Source organism: Dermochelys coriacea, chromosome 7, assembly GCF_009764565.3.
Source record: "Dermochelys coriacea isolate rDerCor1 chromosome 7, rDerCor1.pri.v4, whole genome shotgun sequence".
Taxonomy (NCBI): Eukaryota; Metazoa; Chordata; order Testudines; family Dermochelyidae; genus Dermochelys; species Dermochelys coriacea.
The window spans coordinates 10,170,091-10,185,405 of NC_050074.1; the positions used below are offsets into that span (position 1 = coordinate 10,170,091).

At 39.2% G+C, this 15,315-nt stretch overlaps 1 protein-coding gene across 50 annotated transcripts in view; it reads right to left on the bottom strand.

The window, feature by feature from the left end:
- The window catches only part of FOXP1 (forkhead box P1), a 510,145-nt gene that overhangs the window by 102,893 nt on the left and 391,937 nt on the right, over window positions 1-15,315 (bottom strand). For 2 of the 50 annotated variants that reach the window (XM_043519301.1, XM_043519300.1), the window contains exon 1: window positions 1,932-3,253. The exons of 46 other annotated variants lie outside the window; for them this stretch is intronic. The gene's annotated coding sequence lies outside the window, so the exon portion shown is untranslated. Of the gene's footprint in view, window positions 1-1,931; window positions 3,286-15,315 lie in introns of those variants that run through there. 2 more of the 50 variants (XM_043519299.1, XM_038408293.2) reach the window with 2 other exon arrangements.

Sequence of the window (15,315 nt, forward strand, 5' to 3'; positions counted from 1 at the left end):
CTAGAAGTCTTTTGTTTGACAGCCTACTACACAAATAACTGTCTTGCTTGAAAGGGCTAATGCACTACTAATGAACAATAAATCAACTTTGATTATAAAGTGTCAGACCAATCAGTTTTCAGTTCAGCTCTATCACATTCTAGGCCAAGTCAGCTACACTGTTTAGTCAGGATTTGGGTTTCATTTTTACATCCTTATCAATGACATTTTTTAAGGCAGTCACAGAGCTCATTTAAAGCCCTCTGAAAACAGTTTCCAGTCGATATGAAGAAAGGAGTTTTAACAGTAGCACCAGAGAAGTAGTGCTTTTACAACAATTTCCTACATTGCTACTGTGATAAATATACAATTCACAAAAAGACAGAACATCTACACACACACACACACACTTTATACATACACATACATTAATATATTTGATCACATATAGGTGTAAACATATAGAGAAACCTCTTCAAACTGGATTCAAAAAGTATTTAAGATACCTGAAGGCTTTGTATAGTAAATATGATAACTAAGGGCCCAATTCTGCAATTACTTACTACCACACACAGTGCTCATATGTATACATTTATTTCAACGAAACACCTCACATAGGTAATAACCCACATGCATAGTGCTTCCAGGATTGGGCCCTTAAGTGCTAGTCATGAAAACTAGCTTTGATCCAAATGAAACGTAATTTATTGTTTTGGTTTTTAAAAAGGTAGACTAGCATGTTTAATTTACATTTTACTAGATATAAACTTCAATAATTTATTTAGTTAACATTTCAACACCACAGCTAGAATAAATCCAACTATTTAGTTTCATAAACAGATCTTAGTCACCCACTGAATGATTCACACTTCCTGCTGCCAAACTTGTTTTTGTTAAAAATGAAGAAACTGTCATTTTCAGAATACTGACATCTATTAAAATAAACACATTGCATTTTAAAGTTATTTTGCTTTTACATTTTCTGAATATAGGAATAATTTGATCTGTTCAGTATTTCCTTAAAACATGCAGGGTCTGAAAGAGTTAATTCCAAAGAGGAAGAGTGTATATGCACTTTGCTCTAAACTTACCACCCACTTCCTAAGGGTTCCCTCCCTCCCCACTACCACCAGCCTAGAAAAATCATCTCATTTGCACTGCAATACTGTATTGCAGGGCTGACACTTAATTTAGCTACATTTAGATCCTGTTACACATGTATTTCACTAGAGTTCATAACACTAGTCAATGTCAAAAACAAAGCTCACTCACTTAATTTCACATGGCAAATTTAGTCGCAAATAAATTCAGCAATCACACTGCCTGACATTTAAACCTCACAAAGTATTTTATTCATCTGTGTGGTGGTTTGGGTTGGGGTTTTTTTGTTTTTTTGGGGGGGGGCAAACTACAGTCATTTAGTCAGCTAAGATGAAAATAGTCCAGGCAGATATGGAAACAAACTAACTATCAGAATGAAAAGAGCAACAACATTCTATTTGTTTACTTATTACATCTGTAATAACCTACAAAAGAAGCAAACAAAATATAATTCCCTTCTCTTATATGTAATTATTTACCAAGTGCTTCAAAAAATTCTTGCATTGGATGAAAATAAAGCACAGCATAAAAGCAGCAATAAAAGTTAAAAAAAATTAAATAAAATTAGACTGCAGAGATATAAACATTCTTTTATTTTTAAAGCTCTCACATATTCTTGAAGAGTTGAGAAATAGGCCTGTACACTATAGCTCCCTACACCGTTTCCCCACAGTTTTGTCTAAGCTGATTCTAGTTACTGTGCAACTGCCTTAAGGTGATAAAGATTAAAAAAGAAAACGAAACTTTAAAAAGCAATATGCCTCTTTATTCCTACATATGCAAAATTAAACAGTCACGCTGTGCGCAAGGAAGATACAAAAAAAATCACAAAATCAATCATATTGACAAACCTGACAAACTCCATTTAGCTGCCACCACAAACAGAGTGCTGGGCCATGAAGCTCTATTAAGCCTTGTTGTATAGTCTTTAGCTTCCTCAGGTTACAGACAGATTGCACGCGCAAGGGTGCTCCTGAGCTGACAAGATGCAAAACTACCCAATCAGCCACGCCCTTCTCCACCAATCACAACCAGCCTCTAAACATAATCAGTTCAAACACCCTTACACAATGGGCCTCCTCTTTTTTACTGCCTGCAGGTGAAATAATGCTTTTGTGAAGTAAGGCTTTTGTCTCTAAAGCTACTACAGTTAATTGCTGTTAACCCTTTGACCTGACTATGCCTGTGTGTCTGCTCTCTAAAAAGTATGGCAAATAGCACACATTTACCCTTAATCAAACAGCTGTTAAGAACTATTCTTTAACAAATAATAATAACAACAACAACCCCCTCCCCCATACTTACTGACAAACTGTTCAGGATTATAATCTTTAAGAGCAATCTGTTTTGCAGAGACTAGATGCCACTAAAAAATTGCCGCTAACACAATAGTTCATAACAATCATTTTAAAATTGGAAGGAATCAAAAGGACCAAACAGCATTAGAGAAAAATACTGCCCCCCTCCACTTCGAAAACAGCCTTTTAAAGACAATAACTTGTCACATAAATGATTTTTACCAAGCTTGAGTAGTTTTGTTCACTAAAGATGATGCATGTTAGGATTATGAAAAAAACAGAAAAACAACAAACAGCCCTCCATAAGAAGTTTGTACAAATGGTTACGGTGTCTAGCCTGTAAATGGGACTACCTTCCCCTCTTTCTTTCATAAACAAAGCAAAGGGAAATTAATCACAGTCCTAGAATGGTAAGATGTTAAAATCTATCAGAAGGCAAGGATGCATCTCTTGTATCATTGAGATCAGTGTTTCACAAATGGGGAGTTTTATCTGTCTGTTCTTAAGGCAGCCAAACAAACATTTCTGAGTTCAGTGGAAGTGAAACACTCTGTTTGGGTCTGTGGTACATTTGTTAGTGGTTTCATGTAACTCAAAACAATCCCTCTCGACATCTCACCTGTTCAAGCTGAAAGAAATACTTTTTTGGCCCTAGTCTTGAATATAAAAACAAATCTTGTTTTTGTGCGGTCTCTAACCTATGGATTGGAACAGCCCCTGCAACCTATTCTACTGGTCTAAAAACCTATAATAAATTACTGGCGTCATCTGTGTCAATAATACTAAGCAAAATGTCCGTCATTGTTTTTAGTATTTTTTATCCTCACAGTTTTGAGATATGAAATTGGTTTAAAAAGTTAGTTTAGATGCAAGTAACTAAAAACAAAACCACATTAATAACATCCCCATTCACAATCGTATTTTATTTGCAAGAGTCAATGAATATTAGACAACAGCCCTATTAGTTATGCTGCGAAAGAACCTTGCAAGAAGCAAAGACAAAGGACCCAATTTAGTGACAACTTGTGATCTGATGTTAAATGGGATGTGATACGGATTGCTTTCCACCCTAAAGTGTTTTCATGTCATATAACAAATTTATTAATGGGATTTTTTTCAGGTCAGAAAAAATCTGACCCCACCCTCTTATGAATGTTTAATAAGGGACTAAGAGCATCTTTTGCAAGACCCTAAATCTGCCAGAAAGTGTCTCCATGAATCAGAAAGATCCTGCTTCTTAAAGGCACACACACAAATTGAACGACAGGTCAGCACATAAATGGCCTGGAAATGGATGATGTTTGTAAATATCACATATGATGGAGAGAAAAAAATATGTACAACTACATAGAGAATTTAAAAGTAAACACCACCTAGAGATGATGTTATGGACAAATTAACAACACACTGCACTTAGGAGAATGCCTTCTGTCCAGTGACTTCAAAGTACAGTTGATTGCCACAAACTGTTTGGGATTATTGCAAATACAGGAGTTAGATTTTTCAATATTTTCTCTCGGGGTTACCTCCTGCCCATTCATTGTCACGTAACATCCCTCTGGCAACTACAGTAATAGTTTACATGAAAAGGTAACATTAAGAAAGCGTTTCATGTATTTTTAGCTTCTTTTAATGGTATTTAAAGGAAAACAAGGAAGGGAGCCAGCATCACGTGACCTGGTAGCACTCCAAAGACCAATAGCAAGTGGTCCATGAACCACAGTTTGGAAAACTCTGATCTAGTTTGTATGGCTTGATGCAAACTTTTTGGCAATAACATTACATGAATCATGATTAAATCATGTCTGTAATTTTTATTTTCATATACAGCCCCACACAGGCACATACTGCACAAAGGAGGATCACTGGCCTAGTTCTGTTCTCGGTTTCGCCATTGCCATATAATTCGGTACAGAAGTCCATTGTCTGGTGCAGGGATCAGCAACCTTTGGCAAGTGGCCCACCAGGGTAAGCCCCCGGTGGGCCGGGCCGGTTTGTTTACCTGCCACGTCCGCAAGTTTGTTCGATCGCAGCTCCCACTGGCCATGGTTCGCCGCTCCAGGCCAATGGGGGTTGCGTGAAGTGGCGCGGACCGAGGGTTGTGCTGGCCACTGCCAGTGGGAGCTGCGATCGGCCAAACCTGCGGATGTGGCAGGTAAACAAACTGGCCAGGCCCACAAGGAGGCTTACCCTGACGGGCCAAGTGCCAAATGTTGCCGATCCCTGCTCTGGTGCTACGTCAGCAAAGAACTAGGTCTATGAAGCTAGCACTTCATTTGTAGCACATACCATCATCTCCTTTTGGAGAAAGGTGCGCAACGAAACAATGAAAGGTGCGATCTAGCGGCATAAACACAGGACTGTGAGCTAGGGGCTCCTAATTTATAATCTTGCCTCTGACACCAACTCCCTCTCTGGCCTTCAATAAGGCATAGAGGCTCTTTTTTATTTTTACTTTTAAAGTAACCAACAATCTTAGGCACCTCAATTTTCAGAGCCTCACTTCAGAGATCAATGCACTCACTTTCAGAGCTGCTGAGTACCCCCCCAACTTCAAATGAAGTTAGCAGCCTTAGCCCCTTCCTCTGTCTCCCCATCTGCAAAATGGGGACAATATTACTTACCTGCTTCTCCGGGGTGTCGTGAAAATTGATATTTTTAAAATGCTTTGAAGATGAAAAGTGCCATTTAAAGTACTAAGTACCAGCTGTGGAGCTGGCCAGGAGTATTTTTAAAGCACTTCACACCTCTTCATATAAAAGCATAATACCTGCAAACTCAGTCACGGTCTGCTATGAATGAGGATTCCCAGAGCAGCAGAGACCATAGCTGTGGTTCAGTAGGGTCACAAGAAAACACAGCCAACAAATATTGCAGAAGACTTAGAAGAACAGCATGTTCCCCCTTTTAAATCAACTAGGATATGGAGAGATCTCACAAATACTGAATACCGAGTATAACTGGCACATGGAAATCAGAGATTTAATACATGAATAGGAAATGAAAGCTAGAAATGATGGCTCAGGGATAAGAGAGGAGTCCTGGATGGCTATTTGGCACTGCACTCAATGACTTTTGACCCATGTTAAATAGCAGTCAAGATGGTAGGTGAAACTCAGTGATTGGAATATAGCATGAATACCTGGTTCCGAGATCCAAGCCAGAGGAGGAGATTATGCATATATGCAGAGGTGAACATAGTGGAAGAAATGGTTTTGTTACATCATTACCCTACGGACAGTTTAGGAATAGAGTTCCATTGCTCTCTGCACACAGAGATACCCATTTTTGTCTCAAAGTCAGAGTCAGTGGGGCAGATTCTGCTCTTGTTTACACTGGTGTCAATCTGGAATAACCCCAATGACCTCAGTGAAGTTATTCAGGACTTACATCAGTATAAATGGAGCAGAATCTCCAGCTCCAGCAGGCCCAGCATGCTGCCTTAACAGAGACCAATTCAAAGATGAAAACATCATACAGGGCAAAATGCCTGCCATTAATGCTCAGTACAAGATTTAACCCACGCAAATGGGGTCATATGCTCTAGTCTGGGCCATTCCAGGCACCACAAGGAGGGACAGAGCTGATCATTCATATAATAGGTTAATAGATGGAAGAAAAATCAGACGAATAGGAACAAATCTAACAATAAAAATTGGTGTATTAACAATTTATGGGAAAGTTATAAGAAAGATTGCTAATAATATTCAGGTTTTTTTCCTGTTAGATTTTTCTCTGCATTTTTGGTTGTATATTTTGTGGTATTAATTCCCCACTTCTTCTATCCATCAAAAAGGTACAGCAGGCTTCCCCACACTGCCTCTTCCATATGCGCAGCTCTGGGGAACAATCAGCAGAGGTAAGCCCATGCCCACTGGATCCTTCACCTCTGTGCTGAGAAGCCCACCAGCCTGACCAATGTGATGTGGGGGCTTTGTGATTTGGGTAGATTTACAGTGGAAACAATGATGTTATAAGTAGCACTGTATTTTGAAGAGACTCTGCCAATTTGATAGCTAATCTGTTTAAACAACAAAACAAATGATGAGTTAAGACTTGGGCCCCCATGCCAGTTTTTGTGGTTTTATAATCACATTTTCCTAGTCTAAATTTTTTTTTTACTTTCCTAGTTGTTGTTTGAAAGACCTACATAAACAACTGTGGAAAAAAAAAATCACAGACTGAACAGGAAACAGTGAAACTGACGTTACACTAAGTGCTGTGAAATGCACAAAGCAAACTCTCCCCCCCACATCCCCATCCCAACTTTTAGTAATTTTAAATGGTAAAATATTTTCAGACAGAAGTATGATTTTTAAGGTGACTGTGTCCCTCTTAAAAAAAACAAACCAAACCCTATCTATCCACAGGGCTCTAAAGTAGTTAATATAGTATCAATATTGTTTGTGTCAATGCTATCCCTATTTTGATATGAAGCTAATTACGTTGTTTTTCCTTATTGTTCATATAAGTTTGGCTTGAAGACGACATTTTTATCTCCTCTCAATGTTGTACAATGGTTTAAATTTCTCTTCATGACGTGTTAAATTATCATACACATCTTCATTTAATGCAACATTTTATAAACAGTGTTACTAGTTAATTTATATATACACAGCAGGATGTGTCAACATTCAGGTGAGTTATGACTATGATTGTGCAGGAGTTATGGAAGACATTTCAGCAAAATTATGGTTCCCTTTAAACATAAAAATATTAATAATGAATCAAACATCCCAGGTAAAAACAAATTTTATTTAATTGCAGCCCCCTACCATCCTTAAAATAAGTAAAATAAATAAATAAAAATGGCAACAATGTCACTCTGTGTTCATATTTGATTGACTTAATAAACAGCCATCTTCTTCCCTTCCTAAACTGTAATATCTTGTTTTCACCATAAAGTAAAATTTATTAGCACACTCTTATACCAGCAGGTTTGCATCAGTTACAGCATAGTGTGCAAATTGTTCCAAGTGTGCATGGACATAGTTCGTAAATTATTTTCTGCCCCAAAGTACACAATATATTGAAACGTAATCACCATTAAATGCTCTCTATTACTTTCCTGAATGATCTGAGATCACATTTATGTCACGTACAGTAAAGGAAATACAGCAGTTGCCATTAAAAACTCCATTATTTGCCTCAAGTTGACACATGTTGTACCGGAGAGACCAGAGAGTCCCCCTTAGAATAGGAAATAAGTGTGGCGAATATTTGGTAGCAAATGGCAAAATCTCACTTTAAAAGGGTGACCACTTTATACAAAAAATAATCTACTATGAACGTCAACCACCTATGACACCGGGAAGGAAAAACAGGCATCTTGTCATTACATTAAGGTTACCAGAATAAAAAAAATAAACTTCAATAATATTTTTAAAATGATTTATTAAGCAGAAACGGCTGAAGTTCTGGACCCCTTTGAATAAGGCCAGCTCCAATGAAGACTCAGTGTAAATGATTTTAAAGGCACACAATGTAAGTTTTACCTTCCCTAATGCCAGAGGCTTTGCACTTTGATATAGAACACGACCCTCTGATACTTAATACAAATACAGCTTTATGTGAAAAAACTTATTTTTATATATACTGCCCTCTACTGTAATTTTGCTTCTATTCAAGAGACTTACTGCTTCACCTCTTTCAACAAATAACTTAAAAAAAAAAGTGTAAGAAATTATATGTACTTAGACAATAATGGAAATATATAAATTGCAAGTTTTAAATAAAAAGAAAATATCTAGTGAAATAAGGTTTACCTTTAATGTAAAAATGCACATTAGTCTATTATATAGCTCACTCACATACAGCATAGGAGTGCCAAACTATATATTTTAGCCTGTCTAGGAGAATAACCTGTATTAGTGTTGGGCATCTTGCCGTCTTTTACTCACTCTCCTGGGAAAGCACGTCGGCATATTTTCAATAAAACACCTTCTTAGCAGTAATGGGCCTCTGTTCTCATTTCAGTGGTCCCTAAGGTTTCATGATACAGTATATTTAGCTGACTCGCAATTCAAGTTTTCCTCCAGCATGCAAATGATACATTAAAAAAAAGAGCTAAAGAAGAGATTATCTTATCTTCTGTTTAAAGAAGAAAACAGTTAACTTTATAAATAAAAAAATGATGGCCTAGTTTATTTTCTAAATAGATGTTTATGCTAAAGCACTGTAAGTTTAGATAGAAGCATATAAAGAAGCTATACTGTAATAGTGCTGCTGGTGCTATATGAAGAGGGAGAATTTTCAAAGCAGTGCCTTGGGATTTCACCATTCCCGTTAAAGTTAACAGGTGTCACAGTAGTAAAATCTTCATGTAGAGGGCTTAAAATGTGCTTCCAGGATGACAAAATGAAGCACATCACTCTAACTTCTAAACTTTGCAGATTACCCTAGTATGCCCTCTAACAGGAAAGGTGATTGAATTCAGTCAGAAATACATGTGGAAGCCCTTTGCAAAAAATGACTGACTGTTGCCACTCATGGCTTGAAAACTTCTCTGAATGAAACTGCCTCTCTATGGCCTTCCACTATTGGGAGGACATTTCAGAAATTCCACTCCTGATTGCCCTGGATACCTCAGAAGCCCCCTTCCCAATGACATTATTTGCTGAAAACAATGCATGTTCTGGAAGGCCTTCTAACACAGTTACACCCCTCCAACATCGCAAGAAATGGAAAACACTCATTTCCAATAGTTCCAATCTGGCTGGGAGAATACAAGTTTCTCCTCTAATGCTAGGCACAGGCTGGAAGTAGAGGCAAAAAATAGCCAGTAATATCAGACCTCCACCTCTAAGGGTTACTGGTTCTCCTGCTGTTGCTGAGCTTCCTGAGAATCTCTCTTCTTCTCTGTTGGGCTCCTAACATCCTTGTTTTGCATGTGTCAGCTCAGCAGTGGGAGTACATGGGAGGGTGCACAGAGGAATAGGTACAGGTGGAAATAGCCTCATCTGGCCAAGTATCCATTACGTCCTCAGAAGTAGTAGCAGTTTCAGTGTCTTACAAGGGTGAGGGAATTAGTAAATAGGGGTTGGAAGGAAAATGAGGAAAGCACCCACAGGTTCAAATAAGCATCCAAACTTTAAGATTCTTTCTGAATGTCAGGTTTCAGAGTAACAGCCGTGTTAGTCTGTATTCGCAAAAAGAAAAGGAGTACTTGTGGCACCTTAGAGACTAACAAATTTATTAGAGCATAAGCTTTCGTGAGTTACAGCAACTCACGAAAGCTTATGCTCTAATAAATTTGTTAGTCTCTAAGGTGCCACGAGTACTCCTTTTCTTTTTGTTCTGAATGTGGAGCCTTTAGGGTACTCCCATCACTTTACAATTGTTTTTGCAACACTGACTTTTTTTTTTGTGCTCTTATATATGTGTTGCAATTCTGTGGTGTTGTAGCAAGATATTGGCACTTATTAACGCAGCATCACAATCTGCGGTGCGTTAAAAATACACGGGATCTGCATTCTTTTAAACGAAGCCCTGCCCCCCAATCAAAGCAAAGAGGACTCCTGTCTGCAAGCATGGTTTGTGAATTATGGCCATTTCCTATCTGAATTGGCTACTACATGTTGCAATCCTTCCTCCCTCCAGGTCAGAAGAAAGAGGACACCTAAGGGTACCATGATCCCAGGCTGGGTCCTCCTCTTTCAGTACAACTGACCAACAGAAGGGAGTCAGAGACTTTGCTGGGCTGGCCAAGTTCTTTCCTCTTGTGTGTGCAGCTGCTGCTCCCTCTGTGTGCTGGCAGTCTGCAGACTGCAAAGAACACTCAGTCACACAGTGCGGCTGAGTCAGCAGAGAGAAGGCAAAGCCAGAGTGAGTTTGAGCAAGAAGTAGTGGGACAGGAAGGAGCTGTGAGGTGGAGCTCCTGGCTCTCTGTCCTGCCAATGCTCATTTTTGCCCCTTGGTCCCTAACGTATTGGGCCTCTATGGTTCCTTAATGCCAACTGTCTCTCATCTACAGCCCAGAATCCTGGCCACAATGCAAGACATATGACAGAGAATGTAGGATGCAGCAGGATTTTGATCTGGTAGGAGAGGGAATGTATGGACTGACCAAATGATGGAACCACACTAGGGTCCCTCAAAATAAAGTCAAACTCATAGCACAAGAAAGCCCAAAGTTGTTTTTTTTTTTTTTTTTTTTTTGCTAACGAGGCCCGAAGAGTTGAACATACATACGTATATATATATATATATATATATATATATATATATATATATATACACACATACACACACACACACACACACACACACACACACAGATCGAGAGAGAGAGAGAGATCATAAAGCAATATATAAAAAGTTAATAGTACTTAAGTATTCAAACTTTTGCCTTCAGGAAGCCAAAAGCATGTTATTCAAACTCTATACAGACAAAATCACTATCTGTCACTGAATTGCAGCCATTTCTGGGGTGGAAAACAGCAGCTGCTTAACAGTGCAGCACTATACAATAGTTCAGGACACCTGAAGCGAAGAATCCTGTACTCAAATGAAATTGCAGGGTGGATAAGCAGGCAGAATATAACTACTCAAAGTGTAATTTGCTAAGGACAATGGCTCTGATACCCTTATTCTTGCAAAAAAAGCTGTATGGCATTTTAACTTTAAAATCCAATTAACTATTTGGTGGAAGGGAAGAATTCTGGTTTTAAAAGAACATTCCTAACATATAGAGAGAGAGCATTAGTGCTAAAGTTTTTAAAAAACTATCTAAAAACTGTATGAAATTGTAATACTAGAAATGACCGGATTTGCTGAAATGTTCCTTATAACTTGTAATACAAGAGTAAAAATGCAGTGTAAATCCTGTTATCTCAAAAGTTCCCTAAACAGAAAAATCTTTCTTTTAATCAGTTTACATCTTTAACATATATTAGTTTGGAAGATTCCTAGGGCATAATTATGTGTCTTGGCTAGGCACGTTAATAGCTATTCCCTTCAGCTACTGATTTCTTTAACTGGTCAATTTACTATTTTACTGTGCTGTACTTATTGGTCTATTTCACAGCCTCCCCATCTTGATGCAAAATCTAAACAGGAATGGAGTGAAAGAGCTGGGTTAGTTACAGACTTGTTTGTTACCTTGGGAATGTACAACTTTCAATTCCCAGCTATGGTTTCAAACATCTGCACACCGGATGCTTATCTGGAAAGTGAAATCTGCATACAAGCAAGGTGGTGAGCTAAACTGACAAACTAGTGCACTAGTGAGAGGTCACAGACACAAGGAAGTGGAGCTACCCCCATTTCCTCCAAAATCTACAGAAATCAGCCGTCAAACCCTGGGGGAAAAAATGAGTCGAGCAGACTCTTTAGGGGTTTCCTGCTGCTCTGCTTGTCGGGCTCAACAGGGGTTGATACGGGAAAATAACGTGTGGCGGGGTTGTCCTCTGGAACTGTGCCTGCTTCTACTGCCAGCACTTTCTCCCCACTTACTTTGCGATCTCCTTCCCCTGGTCCTTTCACTTCTCCTTTCTGTCCCAAATGCTGTACCCCTTATTCCTTCAGCTTTGTCACCTACTAACAAGATCTGTCCCTTTGCTCCTTCTTCCTTCTAGCCCCTCCATCCCTTCTAGCTCCATCCGTCCATTCTGCTGCATCTCTCTTTTGTCATCTGAAATCCTCTCCCCATCTCCTTTCTTTCAATATCTTCCTCCCCCTGCTCCCAAGCTCTTTCTTACCTCTTCCTGCAAACCCATCTTCCTCTCTTTTCCACTTCAAGCGCTGCTACACTTGCCTGGAACCCAAGCTCTATCTACCCTACCCTCCGCTCTTATCCCCTCACACCATCCCCCAAACTTTCCCCATTTCAAATGCCTCATCTTCTCTTAAGATTCTCTTAAGTTGTCTCCTCTTCCCTTCTTGTTCTCTGTCTCCATACCTAACTGTCCTCACTGTTCCCACCCTCCAATCCATGCCCCTGGGAAATGCCCACACTGGTTCTTGTGGTCAGTTCTATGCCCCCTCTGGTTGGATCCTCATTCTGTGAGGAACAGCTTACGAGTGGGGGAGTTTCAGAAGGTGATTCAGCAAGGTAACTAGAGATGTTCCCAAAGTTGGAGAGATTCTGGCAGGAGATGGCTACTTTCCACAGGAACAAATACCTGAGCTCTGAGCCCATCCAACGACACACTTTGAAATTAGCCACATGGACTTTATGTTAGGAACAAGAAAACCTCTAATGATGTGCCATACCAATCCATACAAGCTCAGTTTGACTCTCTAAGTTTCAAAGGCAAAGCCCATGTTCACTGAGACAAAGGTCCAAGTTTAACAGGTTTCTCAGCATTTTAAGCGGGCTTTCCTGTACTGTAGTGGAGCCACTCATTTAATGGCTTTTCAGCACTGCCATTATAAACCAGAACTTTCCAGGTGTTTATTAGTCAGCTTTAAAAATTGGCTCTGTGCTGAAATTTGGCAAAGTGCCAGCCTAGGAATGAATTTTATTTTTGCCCATTTTGTACTTTAAAAAAACTGACTGTTTTGGCCTACATAAAAAAAAGTAGGTTTCGTTCTCTCTGCAACATCAGTGAGGTAACAAGTCAACACTGCAATATTGTCAGCTAGAGCTTCACAGATTTAATGCCTGAAATTGCTTTGAAGGTGAAGAGTGCTATGGCTAATTATTAACTACTATTATTATTACTGATGCAGGTGCATGAAAGGGATTTGAAGCTTCTTTAGAAAAGAAAAACAAAGGCCCAATTCTTTCTTAAGAAAGAATAACAAAGGCCCAATTCTGAAACAACTTGAGCACATGAGTAACTTTAATCATATGCTTAAGTGTTTGCAGGAGCAGGCGCTAAATTTGAGCTATGAAAGAAAAAAATTGATACGGAAGTGTTATTTTCAACTTTCTTAGAAAGTATTTGAGATTCCAAAAGATATGAAGGATACCAGTGTGGCTGGCTCTATGACTAAGTTAGCTTTGATGTAGCATTATCATTAGTTTTAAATTAAGTTGAATTTAGTGCTTATTAGGGACATGATCTTGCATCACTGGCTTTGGGAGCTTTGCTACTCACTTCAGTAGCATAGGATTAGGCCCAAAAGACACTTCCGAGTGAAGTCCTTCATTTGGCTGCAGAATAGATAGAGCAGAGGTATCAACTTCTCCATACCCACTTTGCTCCTGACTTGGAAAGTCCCATCTCTAGGGGTGCCCAAGCAGTTAATGGCTTCTCTAGTAACATAATGAGCCTGGATGTTAATCAATGCTAAATGTATTGATGTGGACATGTATCCGCTAAGAATGATGGATGGGATTCTCAAAAGGTGCCAAGAGAAATGCTCTAGGAATTATTCCAAGGAAGTTCTAGGGCATGTGTTATATGAGGTCAGACTTGGATCACAATGGTCCCTTCTGGCTTTGGCATCTGCAAATCTGTTCAGAGTCCAAATCCTCTAGGCTTTTTGAAAACCTGCCTAGACTGATACCACAAAACTCATTTTACACAGAGCCTCTAACTCCAACCTGGGCTGGATACAGCTTCATTAAACAGAGGTGAAGAATAAGCTATCCCCCTTCCTGAATCTCCTGAGCCACCAGCTCTCCGGACTCTACCATCTTCTTAGTGTATTGAGGATTTTATCAAAGCAAAAACTATGATCAGTACTGCTTCTTTTACCAGGGAACCCTTTCATTTGGAAAGCTCCAGTTCATAAGGAGCGATATCAAAGTAGCCTGACCAGGTCATCAATGCCACTTTCAAAAACAGTAAAAAGGAGAAGAATGTATCTTCCTGAAAACTTTGTGGTAACCTCAGCAGCAGGTATTGAAATACAATTAATGATAATGCATTTAATATGGCAGCCTCACAACAATGTACACCTCATTCAAATATTAAAGAAATTTAAGAAAAGTTGCAGAATGAGTCTCTCAAACGAGCTGCACACCAATTGGTGAACCCAAATACCAGACAAAGACAGTACTTCTGCATAATCCTTAAAAAGCCTTAAAGAAATACCAGTTCATGGCCTGACCCAGTGGCTTAGTGTTTGGTGCTCTATGATACCCTGAGAGCAAATCCATTCAATTCCTTGTCAGGTCTCATTCATCAGCTCCGACTAGGAATATTGCAAAGGTAATTTGCTCAGTTCCTGGTAGCAGGGATGGCTTCATTCTGCTGTGCAGTGAGTCCTGTGGCCAGTCAAAGAGAGCTTTACCAAAGCCTTCCTGGACAAGGGAAGGATGCCACAAGGCAGAGCACTGATTGAAGTAAGTGTAAAACAAGGAAAGAAGGAAGGAAATGGGTGGGAGTGTCTGTGGAAAGGACACTTTTGAACAAAAAGTTGACACAAAATTGAAAACGATTTACCCTGTAAACCAGATTGAATCTTATACACACAGCTCACAGTGCTACAAATATTCCAAGGCTGCTACTGGGTTTGGGCACATACACGTCCAATGGTCCTTAGAGAATAACCACAACAACTAAACTCACCCAGCAGGAAAACACAACAATAATAAAAGGTAACATTTTCAAAAGTGGCTACGTTTTAGGAACCTAAGTCCCTATTACTTAGGCTTCTGAGTGCCTATTACTTGTCAAAATGGCCTCGGTGAGGGGGAGAGGCAGAGGGAAGGTTATACTGCTTTTCTTATACCAGTTTAAGTAAAGCTGTACATCTTGTGTGTAGTTGAGGCCATAGGCTCCTAAATCACTTGGGAACTTTGGAAATTTTTAAAATCTTTTATAAAATATAATTAAAGTTTTACTAAAACAACATTATTTTATAATTGAGGAATACAAGCATACCATGTGCATTAAGATGGTCAATTCTGTTTTTTTTGATTGTTGTTTAGCAACAGGCTCTGAAGCAGAGGTGAATGGCAGAAGAAATGAGGAAGCTATATGTATCAAAGAGGGAAGAGGCGACAAAACTGTGGGGAGCCAAGAGCAGGAGGGGGCAGGATGAG